Consider the following 14,132-nt stretch of genomic DNA (forward strand, 5'->3'; position numbering starts at 1 on the left):
CCTATATGCTGGCATCCGAGTTGCGATGTAGTACCATCTTATTCCATCATGTTCATTTGGTACTATTGGGATCAGTTTTTGACATAAATGATCAGCTTCATTAATCATCTTCTTATATGTGATATTCAGACATGTATTTGTTCAATCGTGATCAGATGATCCGTTATGTACTTTCAATTCCTTATACTTGTATACATAGTGGATCCGCTTGTACTTGATATGTGGACATGCTTTACTTTCTCTGAGCATGGGTATGCCCGCCTCAGACAATTGTTTCTTTCTGATCTTCTTTTGCTAGCTTGGTAGGCTGAAATCTGGTGAAGTCCTTCTCAGTTTTTCGACAAGTTTCCTTTCCATATACTTAATACATTTCGGCCATCATGTTCCCCTTATGACCTCATAGATTAGGGGGCATCTGTTATAGCTCCAAGTATCACCTCATGTATTTGTGATGCTTGGTTTATGGCCTAGGGAAACCCCTCCTTCCAGACTTGGTCCAAATATTTTAAAAACAGTGTTTTACTCCCTGTATGCGACTTTGCCCTGTATTAAACGCGTGTACACGCGGGTCAGTATATACCCAACCCACGTATATGTCTTAAAACACTTAAAAAAATTAAATTTCCTTAATTATGGGCGGAGATCACGGGTTTTACCTATTGATTACCTATTAGTGCCCATGGCCCAACTGTTCCCAACTGTTTCCCAACTAAAAAACTACTTTGGGAGAAGTATAAAAAGACTTCAATGGGAAGGCCTTAAGGAGGAGAGAAAATAGAGAATTACTCTGCTGAGATTATCCCCTGATCAAGTCTGAAGATCCCTGTGCTTCAAGCACTTCCCCAAGTTCAGGAAACCCTTGTTTCCTTGAGAGTTGATATCCTTTCACTTGTGGGAGATATCCTTGTATTGGTTATGGAAGGAGCCTTTTGAAGACCGGGACTGGATGAACCTGGAGGACGGTTCCGCTTGAAGCCGAAAGAGGAAGACTTAGGTGAACTCTTTCTATGTTTTATTATAGTTATGTGCAATAAAAAGAAACACTATCTTGTTCCTGATATCAAATTTGTTCATGCATCTGATGTTATTGCTATGGTTTATATATGAATGACTATTTCAATGTATAACTAACCATCTACTTATATGTTATAAATTTGATTTCACTATGTTGTGCGCCTTTGAATTGGTTGTTTTGCAGGTTCAAAGATCACGAGGAGTTGCAAAGGGTTTGAACCCTGGCTAGAACTACCTGAACGAAGGACCCCCGGGTATGTACATCCTCGCATAGTTTGCTCGTTTAAGAATTTTTCCTGAGTTATACGCTTGTTTCTTGTTGTAGATTACTCTTGCTTTGCTAGGGTTCTGACCCAAAGCCCTAGGGGACTTTATCCCTTAACATAGTGTGCCCCATAGAATCCCACTATTGTTATTGTTGTGCCATTATATTATTATTGTTATGTCAGCTTTGATTATATTGTGACCCCATAGACTCCTATATATAGAAAGGAGGCTTAGTCATTTGTATCATTCAAGAATTGTCCATTTTTGTAATGTAAAGGAGGTTTCCCCCTCGAAGAGGATGATTTTGAAGTCGTTGATCACTCTTTTCTATCTTTTTGTGAGTTGGTTCATAACATTATGGAACTAGTTGATATTTTCATTGCTATATCACTAAGTAGTAGCTAGAAAGAGAGATGGGTTTAATACAATACCTTTGTCTTGGTGAAGTTTCTCTATCATGAGCTCATGTTCAAATTATTATGCATAATACAGTATTTTGGGCTAGAATAATTTCATTTGAATGAGTCTCTAAATGTAATATACATTGTTTAGCATGAAGGTTTCCAGGTGCTAATAATTTCAATAGTAGCTTTTCTAGTCTTTTGTAACCTAGACCAGGTTGGAGAATTGCATGATCTCCTCTGATTTCAGAGGGATCTCTCCCATCTTATCAACTCCATACACACCATCCACTAGGGGTGAATTGGCCATCTGAATGTCCCAAAAGTTCCTTGTCTATTTTATCTAGAATCAAGATCATCTTTGGCAAACTACCTAGCAAATGGGGTGCTAATTTTGACCATATCATCAATTTTTGTTTTTTTTGGATAGTAAACTAAGTTGGATGATGATTAGGGAATATAATGTAAGTCATGATTCACCGTTGTATTTTGGAACCCCTTAGAATTGTAGATAATAGGGTGGAAGTATCCTTCTGGTGAAAGACACAAAATTTGGATAGTACATTTAAACCTTCCAAGGCAGATTATCCTACCCTATATGCAAGACTCCAAAAAGGTGCAAGGATAACACATGTTGAACCTGTAAATAATTTGAAGGAAGTTGGAACAACTTCATGTTCGGTAACCCAAAATATGTCAGAGATTTTTATTTTATTTTTTATTTTTATTTTTATGGAAGGTACAAGGTTGGATTTATAATGATTGGTTTAGCTCTCTGATATTGTTTCCATCAAATGTTACTCATCACTTTTTTGATGAAATTGGGGCCTCTTGGTAAGGAAGATAAAATATGGATCAAGTCTGCATGCCATACCCACAGTCATTTCTTCCCAAGAAAATCTAATTCAGTAAACCACATCGAATGTCAAGTGAAATTTCTCAACCCACAAGCATCTTGTGTGACCAATGGATAATTTGAAACACTGAGGTTGATGAACCAATCTCAGTCCTTTGTCCTAAGAGAATTGCCACAACTTGCAGAGTACAAGCAACCATAGTTAGACCTTTGTATGTTACCAAATTGGTTGTTCCCACTAACTCAAGATTCTTTATTTTAAAAAATGTAGGGTCAAATTTCACATATATAGCCACTTCAAGCCTTTCCCTTGGAGGCACCTTTATTAGAGAATCTAGGGAAAAGTAGTGATGTGATGATTCTCCAAGACTTGATAACAATTTGTGAAGTCTTTTTGCTTTTCTTAGTTAGCTTATACTTCTTCTTCTTATTATTAGTGCATATGTGTGTGCTTCATCAATACCAAAAAAAAAATAACAAGAACACAAATTTGGCTCTCTGCCAGGGACAAACCCTCTCCACTCGAGAGGGAACCCATTTGTAAGTTTTCTCTTATTGAAGCTTCTTATTTGAACAACTTCCAAACCCTATACCCTTGACTAGGATGTCTTCCAAGCATGAGTCAAATCCTTCCTCTTTCTGCACTATCACTTTCAGCGCATCTTCCTACACTTCTTTCGGCACTTTGTCTTCCATCACTTTATCTTCTAGGTTAGGAAAACTTAGAATATTAGGGCTTCTCTTCTTCGATATAAAGAGATCTTTCTTCACCTTTATTTGGATACCTTGTGGACCTTAATACACAACTGAAGAAGGTTTATTATGTTACTTCCCTAAATAGCAGTAAAACCCTTCCAGCACCTTGCACATGTGACTGTGTTTAATGCTAGAAATAATCCTTTTCTTCTTCAAATTTGTCCCTCCTTCATTTGCTTCTGAGCCCACCTTCAACGCTGGAGTAGGAGACTTTTTTTGACCTATCTGTTAGCCCAAACCATAAAGAAAATACCACTGCAACCTTTTTGTTGTTTTGGCTGTAGATCTGTCCTTGAATTCTTTGCACGTGACTGTAGCAGCTTCAGATTTCACCTTTTTTCCCTTCTTTGTTTTGTTTCCTTCCTACACTGTCCTTGTAGCCCTCTTTCTCACTTTTTCTTCGTCTTACTTTGTCCTGCTTGCTTGCGTATTTCAGATACATGATTGTGTGTCCAAATGAGGAGTGGACAACCTCTATTTATAGAGGTTTGTCCCTCCTCCTTGAAGCTGACATGACTGTCCCTAAAGCTGACTTGTAGTTGCATTATATTTCAACATTTATTCATTGTTTTTGTTGCTTGTAGACTTCGTTGGTGCTAGGAGAGGATTTGACCGTGGAAAACCTCTATTTATAGAGGTTTGTCCCTCCTCCTTGAAGCTGACATGACTGTCCCTAAATCTGACTTGTAGTTGCATTATATTTCAACATTTATTCATTGTTTTTGCTGCTTGTAGACTTCGTTGGTGCTAGGAGAGGATTTGACCGTGCCTGGAGTTATTTCCTTGACCTTGTATGATGAATTACTTGATGTAACATGCCGTCAAAGGGTATTTTCATAATTACATTTTGACTTTGACTCTCTGGAAGCACTTCAACCTATTTTCAACGAGCAAGAAACTCATTGACAAATAATACAAAAAAAAAATTCTCTTTTCTTGAATAAGTACAAATATCAAAATTACATTTATGAAGACCAAACCTAGTTACATTTTCTCCAACACTCCCTCTTAACTAGGGAGGTATTCATACAACATTACAAGGTGTTTGGAAATTTTCAATCTTGAAGAATTCACATAAGAGAAACCAGATTAGAAATCCATCTGTTATAACATCATATTCATTACCATTGTCATAGTGCAATGCCTTGACTAACAACTCCATCTCTTTACGAGACCATGAGCCACAACGCTGGTGATACCAATGATTTATAGACAAATTCATCATTGTCTCTCAAGGTACATACCCACCTGGGTGTTCTCGAGTATGAACTTCTAGGACTATTCTTATCTTGGGTTCCCAGCCCTCAAAGAATATCGGTCATCTTGGCTACTCTTGCCTTGGATTCCCTACACATCCTCAAAGAGTATCAGATGCTAGGTGATTACCTAATCCTCCTATTCTTTCTTCCCAAATGAAGACGAGAATGTTATGTCTATCTTGTGTTTACATTTCCTTTCATGGCCTTCATCTAGACTTACGGCTGTTATGACCCATGACATGGAAAACACAGTAGTCACTCCTTTGTAATCAGGGGTGATTCAAAACTTCCTCTCAATTAGGGACTTGCCAGAGCTCCCTCTTAACCGGGGATTCTTTCCTTCATAAGCAAATTCTTCTTCGTGGGTCCTTCAGCTGCATGATCTCCTTCCTTTCTTGATGTCATGAAGTCTTCGATCAAACTTCTTCTCGGTAGGGTACCATCCATCCATCACTTTCCTTCTTGGTTTGTCATGTCATTACTTCATGGAAAGTGACTATTAGGTTCTTATAGTCATCTTGGCTACTCCTTTGTCATCTTGTCCATGCTTCAGAATGCTCTGCCCATGGATGCTCCATCCTACTTGCTAGGTTATATGCTTTGGCCTGGTAGCCCATCATGACTTCATCCTAATATTGCTTCAACATTGTTTTTGCTTTTGTTGGATGGCTTCTTCATTACGACATCTTCATAGAGTAGAATCAATTATCTACACCTTTTATATCTCCAAGGCCTTCATATGTGTGAAGGGTCCTTTCTTCCTTCATCAGAGTTATCCTGCCTTCTTTTGGAAGATATATTTCAAGGCATTTTGTCAGATAGTGATTCTCGATGATCATGATGCTATTCACATGCTTGATCTCTTTCTTCATTTACTTCTTCTTAGATAGGTCGGTCAACCACCTAATGCTTCTTGTGGAAACATTCCTTCATCCCTTGCTTTCTAGACTTGTCAGCATTTCTTCTTGCTTCTTAGTCAGCAATCTTATGCTCCTTATGTGAGCATGTTCTTTTGTTGACCTTCATTGCATCGTGGTACATGCCTTCGAGCATGTTCTTGGTGAAAGAGATCCTTTCATGCTTTATCATGTTATAGAACCAAACCCATGACTAAATAATATACAAATGATGACATGACTTAAACTTTGATGCATACATACCTCATCTTGATCCTCCTTGATCATTCTTTGGTGTAGCCCTTCTTGCTTCATCTTAGCCTGCCTGCATATCATCCCTTTTCTTGAATCCCATGAGTGGGATTCCCAATGAGACATATGCCTAGGTTCACAGACCTTCTCTTGAAGATTTCATCATAGGATCTTAAAGATCCTCACCTTGCAAATGTTTCCTACCTTTGATGATTTAGGTCTTCTAAGTTTCTTATCATGATCAAGTTTTCTTCCATCATATATGAGGTCCTATTCTAGGTATGCTCCTTCTACATGAATATCTTTGAGCTATATTTTCCATGCTCCCATATTCTAGAAGATATTCCTACTTATGCATTTTTGTTCTTCTCATAAATTCTACATCTACATGAGTGTCTAGAACTCCATGTACATCATGCTGCTAGATCCTAGAGGGTGATTCTAGCCATGAAATTTAGATTATTCCTACATGCTCCTATTCTACTCAAAACTTTGAAAGAAGTCTAGAAGAAAAGAGTTTGACCTAGTCATAGTAGAGATCCGAGGATTTTCCTTCTTTTGCTTCTTTCCTTCCTTTTCCACCTCTTGAGTAATATGAGCTTCTTCTCTCTTTCTGTTGTTGTTGTTGTCCTTCTTAAGCTTGGGACAATTCCTTTTGTAGTGTCCATATTCTTGGAATCCAAAACATTGGAGCTTGGACATGTCTTTGTTGTTTGTTCTTTGTGGATCAAACTTTCCAAATTTACCCTTTCTTTTGGCCATGGTAGCGAATGCTTGCTCCTTTGACCCCACATCTTCTTTCACCTTAAGTCTAGTCTCCTCTATTCTGCGTAGAGACCACATATCACTACGAGTGGTTGCTTCCTTCTTGGCATAATTGGTTGATGTGGAGTTTCCCCACTCCTCAGGTAGAGCATTGAGTACAACAGTTGCCATCTCTCTGTCAAACATGACTTCCCCAAGCTCTTGAAGTTGATCTCTCATCTCAAAGATTTTCATCAAGTAGGGAGATATTCCTTCCTTTGTTATCTTCATCTTGTTTAATTCATTCCTTAGAGATAATACTTCTCCGACGGTGGATACCACAGATAGCTCTATTAGCTTATCATAAATTTATTTTGATGTCTCAAACTTGGAGACATAGGGAATGAGAGAGTCCTTGATTGATTCTATCAGAATCCTTTGAGCTCTTGTCTCATCCTTATTGTACTTGGCTAAGGCTTGAGTCTGTTCCTTAGCAGGGACAGTGATGTTCCCCTTGACATATTCTAGGAGCTCATTCTCCTTGAGAAGTAGATCAATCCTCTTCTTCCATGCAAGAAAGTTATTGGTGCCTACCAATTTATTGCTTTCCTTGCAAAAAGACATTGATGTATATTCAGAAGGGGACATATACTTACTTGATAGATTTTGAGATTTGATGGATTTTCTTCCTCCTTGAAAGCTTGATGGCTTGTCTTCCTTGGATCGTGATGTCCTTCAAGTTTCCTTATTCAAGTGGACTTGCTTGGTGATGAGGTGTGCTTGAAGACTTGTATCTTGATGTGGATTTGCTCTTCTTTGGTAAGTGCCTTTATATAAGGCTCTTCTTCTAGCTTTGTAGCCTTCCTTGATGAATGATGAGTTGTATACCCTTCTTGTTCTTGAGGTGGTTGAGTCTTCTAATATTGATGCTTCAACTTTGTAGATGCTTGAGTGTTATTGAGTTTCCCTTTCCTTGATGTGTCACCTTCCCTCTGATACCATGTTAGAGAATCTAGGGCAAAGTAGTGATGTGATGATTCTCTGAGACTTGATAACAATTTGTGAAGTTTTTTTGCTTTTCTTAGTTAGCTTATACTTCTTCTTCTTCTTCTTCTTATTAGTGCATATGTGTGTGCTTCATCAAACTTCTACCAAAAACAAAATAACAAGAACACAAATTTTTCTTTTTTCTAGGGACAAACCCTCTCCACTCTTGAGAGGGAAACCATTTGTAAGTTTTCTCTTATTGAAGCTTCTTATTTGAACAACTGCCAAACCCTAGACCCTTGACTAGGATGTCTTCCAAGCATGAGCCAAATCCTTCCTCTTTCTGCATTGCCACTTTCGACACATCTTCCGACGCTTAGGCACTTTGTCTTCCAACACTTTATCTTCTAGGTTAGGAAACTCTAGAATATTAGTGCTTCTCTTCTTCACTACAAAGAGATATTTCTTCGCCTTTATTTGGATACCTTGTGGACATTAATACACAACTAAAGGAGGCTGCTTATACTGCTTCCCTAAATAGCAGTCAAAACCTTCCAGCACCTCACACATGTGACTATTTCTAACCCTAGAAACAATCCTTTTCTTCTTCAGATTTGTTCCTCCTTCCTTCACTTGTGAGCCCACCTTCAACACTGGAGTAGGAGACTTTTGTCGACCTATTTGTTAGCCCAAACCATAAAGAAAATACCACTGCAACCTTGCTATTTTTTTGGCTGCAGCTCTGTCCATGAATTCTTCACACGTGTGGCTGTAGTAGCTTCATATTTCACCTTTTTTCCCTTCTCTATTTTGTTTCCTTCCTATGCTGTCCGTGTAGCCCTCTTTCTCACCTTTTTCTTCATCTTACTTCGTCCTCCTTTCTTGCAGATTTCAGAGACATGAATGTGTGTCCAAATGAGGAGTGGACAACCTCTATTTATAGAGGTATGTCCCTCCTCCTTGAAGCCAACATGCTTGTCCCTAAAGTCGACTTGTAGTTTCATTATATTTCAACATTTATTCATCGTTTTTTCTGCTTGTAGACTTCGTTGGTGCTAGGAGAGGATTTGGCCATGCTTGGAGTTGTTTCCTTGACCTTGTATGATGACTTACATGATGTAACATGCCCTCAAAGGGTCTTTTCATAATTAAATTTTGACTTTGACTCTCTAGAAGCATTTCTAAATGTGCTTAACCTATTTTAAATGAGCAAGAAACTCATTGACAAATAATACAAAAATAACTTCTCTTTTCTCGAATAAGTAAAAATATCAAAATTACATTTATGAAGACTGAACCCGATTACATTTTCTCCAACAACCTCAAGGTCTAAATATAAAATATAATGGTTCAAAGGATGGTAGAGAGCCTATAATGTTCTTCTCATTCTTAAACTGTCTCCCTTGGTTCCTGAGATCAAATAAGCTAATCTTGAAAGTTTAGGCTGACCTAAACGAGCATGTTGATCCAAGTACTTTTATGTGAATTCTTATCACTAGAAACCCTGAGAATTCAATTTGAAAAATCTTTCTTTATCAGGGGACTCTAACATAGTTTCTCCAATAACAATTAGTAGAAGCTTAACAATGATAACAACATTTGATGGTGATTACTAAAGTGTTTGGATGTACAACTTGTTTCATGTGGTTGTTCCTACTTGTTGACCAACATAACATATGATATTTCCATAAGAGATCATTTCAAGGTCTCCCTCTTAATCCATTCTTTGCGAGCTGACTCCAAAGAACTTTAATCATTTCCTTCTCTAGTGCTACTTTCCTAAGGATGCATCCCAGGATGTGACAATTGCCCGGAAAATTTTGGCAAATAGAGTCACACAACTTGATTTTAAATTAGAGTAGATTGCATTTTGACACGTGAAAGATGGGTACACACTACTCACATTTGTATACTTTTAAAGTTTTCTAGCAATATTCTTTTTAAAAACTATACATTTGAAAGGAAAAATATTGTTTTTTTTTTAACAAAATTCCTAGTATGTAAAGAAACTGCATCAGATTTAGCGCTTAATTGAAAACATTGTTGTTTTTTTCTCTAAAAAGACATGATGTGTAACATATGATACAACTTACAATATTCCAGATATTCTCTTTCTTGGGTATGTCCTTCCCTTTTGGATGTAAACTGTAACATCCCCGAAATAACAACACATAATTAATTAGATTAATCAAGCGATTTAGAAACAATAAGCAATTTATCCACTAGTTAACATTAAATTACAAAAATATGAGTGAAGAGAGACAACTTACCTGGGGAACGCTAGTTGAATGCTAGTTGAATTTTACTACCTGCAACAAAGTCTTGGGGACGACTCTCCACCCAACCATAGGCTCAGTTGCACAAAATCTTGCTACAACTGGCCACCCCGAGCCCTCAATCAACGTACTACTGCCAGGGTATCCTTTGTCTCACAACACTATTCTCCCAAGAGAATGGATGGTGGAATCATGGAATGATGGAATGCCTCTCATCTTCCTCACCATCTATTAAATAGAGCAAACATTAGAAAGGGAACCACATGCACACACTCCATGTGTCAACACACAACATTACTGCTTTCTTGTTTTATTCTTTCGTTTTTACTTTTTGATAGTTTTACTGATTTTTACTATTTTTCTGTTTATTCTTATTTATATTTATTTAGAGCATGTAATTAATTTATTATTATATTTATTGTTTATTATTTATTTAATGTTTATTATTTATTATTTATTATTAAGGGACATTACATAAACTTGAAATTTCCCCATCTAGTGCTTCTCACTATTATTGACATCATTCTACCAGATTTTGTTAGAATTCACGTTTATGGTGCTCTAGTAAGAATCCAAGCACTGGTAGGGTTAGTGGCCATTTCACTGATAATGCAATTTTATGTATATTCCCTTCTATAGAATACAAGGAATGAAGTTGGGATTAATGCCCTTAATCTGAGGAAATGTTGCTGGTGAGCAACATGTCAACGATTGGTTTGTTTACATATCAAGATAAGAAACAAAATATATATGAAAAGTCATTGTATATTTGAGGTGAAATGAGTGGATAATGGAAAATTATGTCCACTTCTTCGCCACATTTATTTTACAATGGATTTAATACATTGTGTATTTAAGTGAGATAGCATATACATTTTGTGATTATTGTAAAGTATCTATTTATATATATTGAACAAATCCTCTAGAGTGGATGATAATGTTGATTCAAATTCTATAAGGATACATCATTGAGTGTTGTAACATTGTTTTGGTCAAGTTATAGGCCCAAATTTAGTCTCTTTGAATATTTGTAAATTTTTAATATGATTTCCATTTTGATTTATTAATTTTAAAAGAAAAATAACTTTAAGCATTGGCTTTTATAATGTTTAATTCAATTTATTACATAAAATTAGATTCATATATCTACCATATAGAAAATAGATACCATGATTTATATATAAGCAAACATAACACAAGCACTCCAACACAGGAACTCACAACTTCCTCTCCTTTTAAGTAACAATCACCCATAAACTTATAAAGTTTTCAGTTTGCAACTCAAACTAATAGGACTCAAGTAACTTACCAACATCATCTATTTGAATTTTCATAGTCTCTTTCTTTAATCAACATTTCTTCATCTCATTCTAAACTTTTCATTTTATATGTTTTTAATATTTAAATCATTTTTATGAATACTATGACTGTAAACTACTAGATTTATAATGGTGTATTCCATGATCATACCAATTTGAAATAGAGTCAACTTGTATATTTGTATATTTGAGATTTTACTTCTACTAGATTTATTATGTCCCACAGACATTTTCTTTTACATCTATAATGCTTCATCCTCACTCAAGACAAATTATCTATAGCGGGTGCATTACCAAAATAGTATTGAATTATTAAACATTCCTTTGAGAGTCAATGGCTAACTTTCTAAGCTATATGTTGATGGATTATTCTCATTTCAACCATAAGAATCAGAGTTAGCTTTAGGGGGCTTACGTAGTTGAATTTAGTCGATCTTCCTTTAAATAAATAAGGTTGTAGCTCTTTTCCCATCACCGAGCAGTAGCATCTTAAATCACTCTACTTCCATCAACATAATACAAGGCGTTAATAGCTGGTTCAGGTTGGAGAATCAAAGAAAAAGCTATCGATTCATTGATTATTAACATGCCAATGACCCCTAGAGAATATTGGAATCAGTTGTACAAATCAAGTGTATTAAAGTATAGGCTGTGTCATTAAAACAGAGGTTGATCTACTCGGACGAGCCTGGCCAACTGCCACGAATCCTTGAGGAGTAATATAACTCCGTCCAGAGTTTCGTGGCACTTGATAGGCATAATTATCGACAGTTGTCATGGAAGGGAGTGAATCTCACGAACTATCTGCCATGTGTCATGCCCTTGATTTCGATGACGTCCTCTACGACAACTATGGGGAGACCTTTCTCTCTGCCCTGAAGGCAGCAAACCCAAAGATTGGATACTTGATAATATACTATTTGATCCGTAGTTGAAACATGATATGAATATTTATTATTTGAACGTCTGTTATTTGAACTGAAGAAACCTATGATTCAAAAATCTCCGAGTGGTTCACAGATAATAGCAATATAATAGCAATACAATAAACTGTAGAACTAATATTGGAGAACTAGTCAAAGCTTAACCCTATTATAATGATGGAGTGGGGTGAAAAAACTGGAGAAATAGTAGAGCCTTGTGGAAAAATCAGGTATAAATGGTTGGAACACGACCTGTCTGGTTAGATGGAGCGAACATATTCTATTTGGGGATTGTATACGCACTTAGGTCTACAAGCTTGAAAGTATTTATTAACTAAACAAGCTAGGTTAGCAGATGCCATTTTGCGGAAATTGGCTAGAGTGAGTATTTTGCATGATAGGATCTATGGTCTAGGAACAGGGCAAGTTATTCTTTCACAACATTACCATGCCCATTATAAAGCTTGCTCAGAGTTTTACTTCCTTTAATTTTGCATGGTATTCTTGCAAAAATGACTTTATCCTGTGAGTGAGTTGTTACATATAGACTCAAGCGGTGTCTTTTTATAGCGCTGACGCGCCAATCAAACCAACCTTCATCTATTACTAAATCTTCCGCCCTGCTTAATCACGGTCACACTAGCTCACCGGGAAATAAGTCTCAACTCTTGATACTAAATATTTAGCCTTGGCCAAAGCACCAGCGCAGTTGACAACAACAACTCACTCGTGCAAAAGTCACTCTTGCGACATGAACGTGTCGATTCACCTCCCACTAAGATGAAAGTGCGACCAAGATGATTTGGAAATGGATAATCGATGAACAAAAAGGCCATCGTGAAAGAGAAATAAAGAGAAATAAAAGAGTGCACACACAATCATTTAACAATCATTTAAAGCTGCACATATATATTTTGGGATTCCATGGGAATACAACACAGTTTGAGTGGGTCTAATGGTTAAAAGCATGTGTTTCTTTCTAAGAGGTCACAGGGTCAAAATAAAAAAGGTAGAGTATGTATGCCTTTGTAGACTAGTAGAGGTGGGTCTCTTGTTCCACAAACAAACAAGGGGGCCTCATACACCAATTTGGTGTCTCAATTGACCGTAATAATAATAATAATAATAATACATATACATTGGGGTGAAATATAGATATTAACATCAACATTAATAATAATATTACATATACAATGGGGTGAAATATGAATATTAACATCGACAATATTATGTCAAAGCAATCATCATGTGTAGCGGAGATAGCAGTCCCTTGTTCCACAAACAAGGCGTCTCATACACCAATTTGGTGTCTCGCTTAGCCGTGATAATAATAATATTATGTGCTATGCTAGAGTAAAGTATAATCACACTATAACAGAGATAGCAATCCCTTGTTCCACAAACAAGGAGGTCTCACACACCAATTTGATGTCTGGCTTGACCGTGATAATAATAATATTATGTGCTACACTAGAATAAAATATAATCACACTATAAGATATGCCAACCATACATTAGGAGAGAACATATACAATAGGGTGAAAGACAAATATTGTCAAAGCAATCATCGTGTGTAGCAGAGATAGCAGTGAAAATTGTTTGAAGGGTTGTAATGAAATGTGTCATTATGCTATGAAGCTATGCATTGTTGGTGCAATAGATATTACAAATAACAAGGAAAGAAAGAAAGAAATAAAATATTTTGACATCCACGAGGCTAAAGATAGCCTATGGGACAGATTGCTTCTTCATTTGCTTGATGTATTCAACCCTTTTTCTGTTAAGCTTCATAATAAATGCTCCCAACTTCTCGACAAACCCTTCGTTAAATAGATTATCCCAAGAGCTATCTGCCAGCATATCTGCATAAATTTCCATTTTGTCTTTGAAGGCCTCGCATTCGAAAATGAAATGTTTTTTTTGTTTCCACTTTTTCGGAAGAACAAAAAATGCATACTCTTTCCTCCCACACTTCTTTTGGCCTTTTCAATGCCCTGTTTCGCAACGAAGTTGATGAGAATTAGTCCTTAACTAAGCAATAAAAATTTTGGCTCTCCAAGATATATTGGCCTCTATGTATGCCTTTGTTTGATGACTATGAGTGGGATTAAACACTTCAATATAGTACTTTTTCTTTCTTCCTAGCTCATTATCCCAAGTACGCTTGTGGAACTTTTCCATA

General features: G+C 36.6%; 2 pseudogenes; one reads left to right on the plus strand and one right to left on the minus strand.

Annotated features, from left to right (window-relative positions):
- Positions 1-1,951: 1,951 nt before the first annotated feature.
- On the minus strand, positions 1,952-11,042 carry LOC149151619 (beta-glucuronosyltransferase GlcAT14A-like; annotated as a pseudogene).
- A 761-nt stretch (positions 11,043-11,803) lies between these two features.
- LOC149151620 (uncharacterized) lies at positions 11,804-12,439 on the plus strand (annotated as a pseudogene).
- The last annotated feature ends 1,693 nt before the right edge of the window (positions 12,440-14,132 follow it).

Source organism: Pinus tabuliformis, chromosome 9 (assembly GCF_031772625.1).
Source record: "Pinus tabuliformis cultivar Carrire ecotype Pingquan chromosome 9, CPIR1, whole genome shotgun sequence".
NCBI lineage: Eukaryota > Viridiplantae > Streptophyta > Pinopsida > Pinales > Pinaceae > Pinus > Pinus tabuliformis.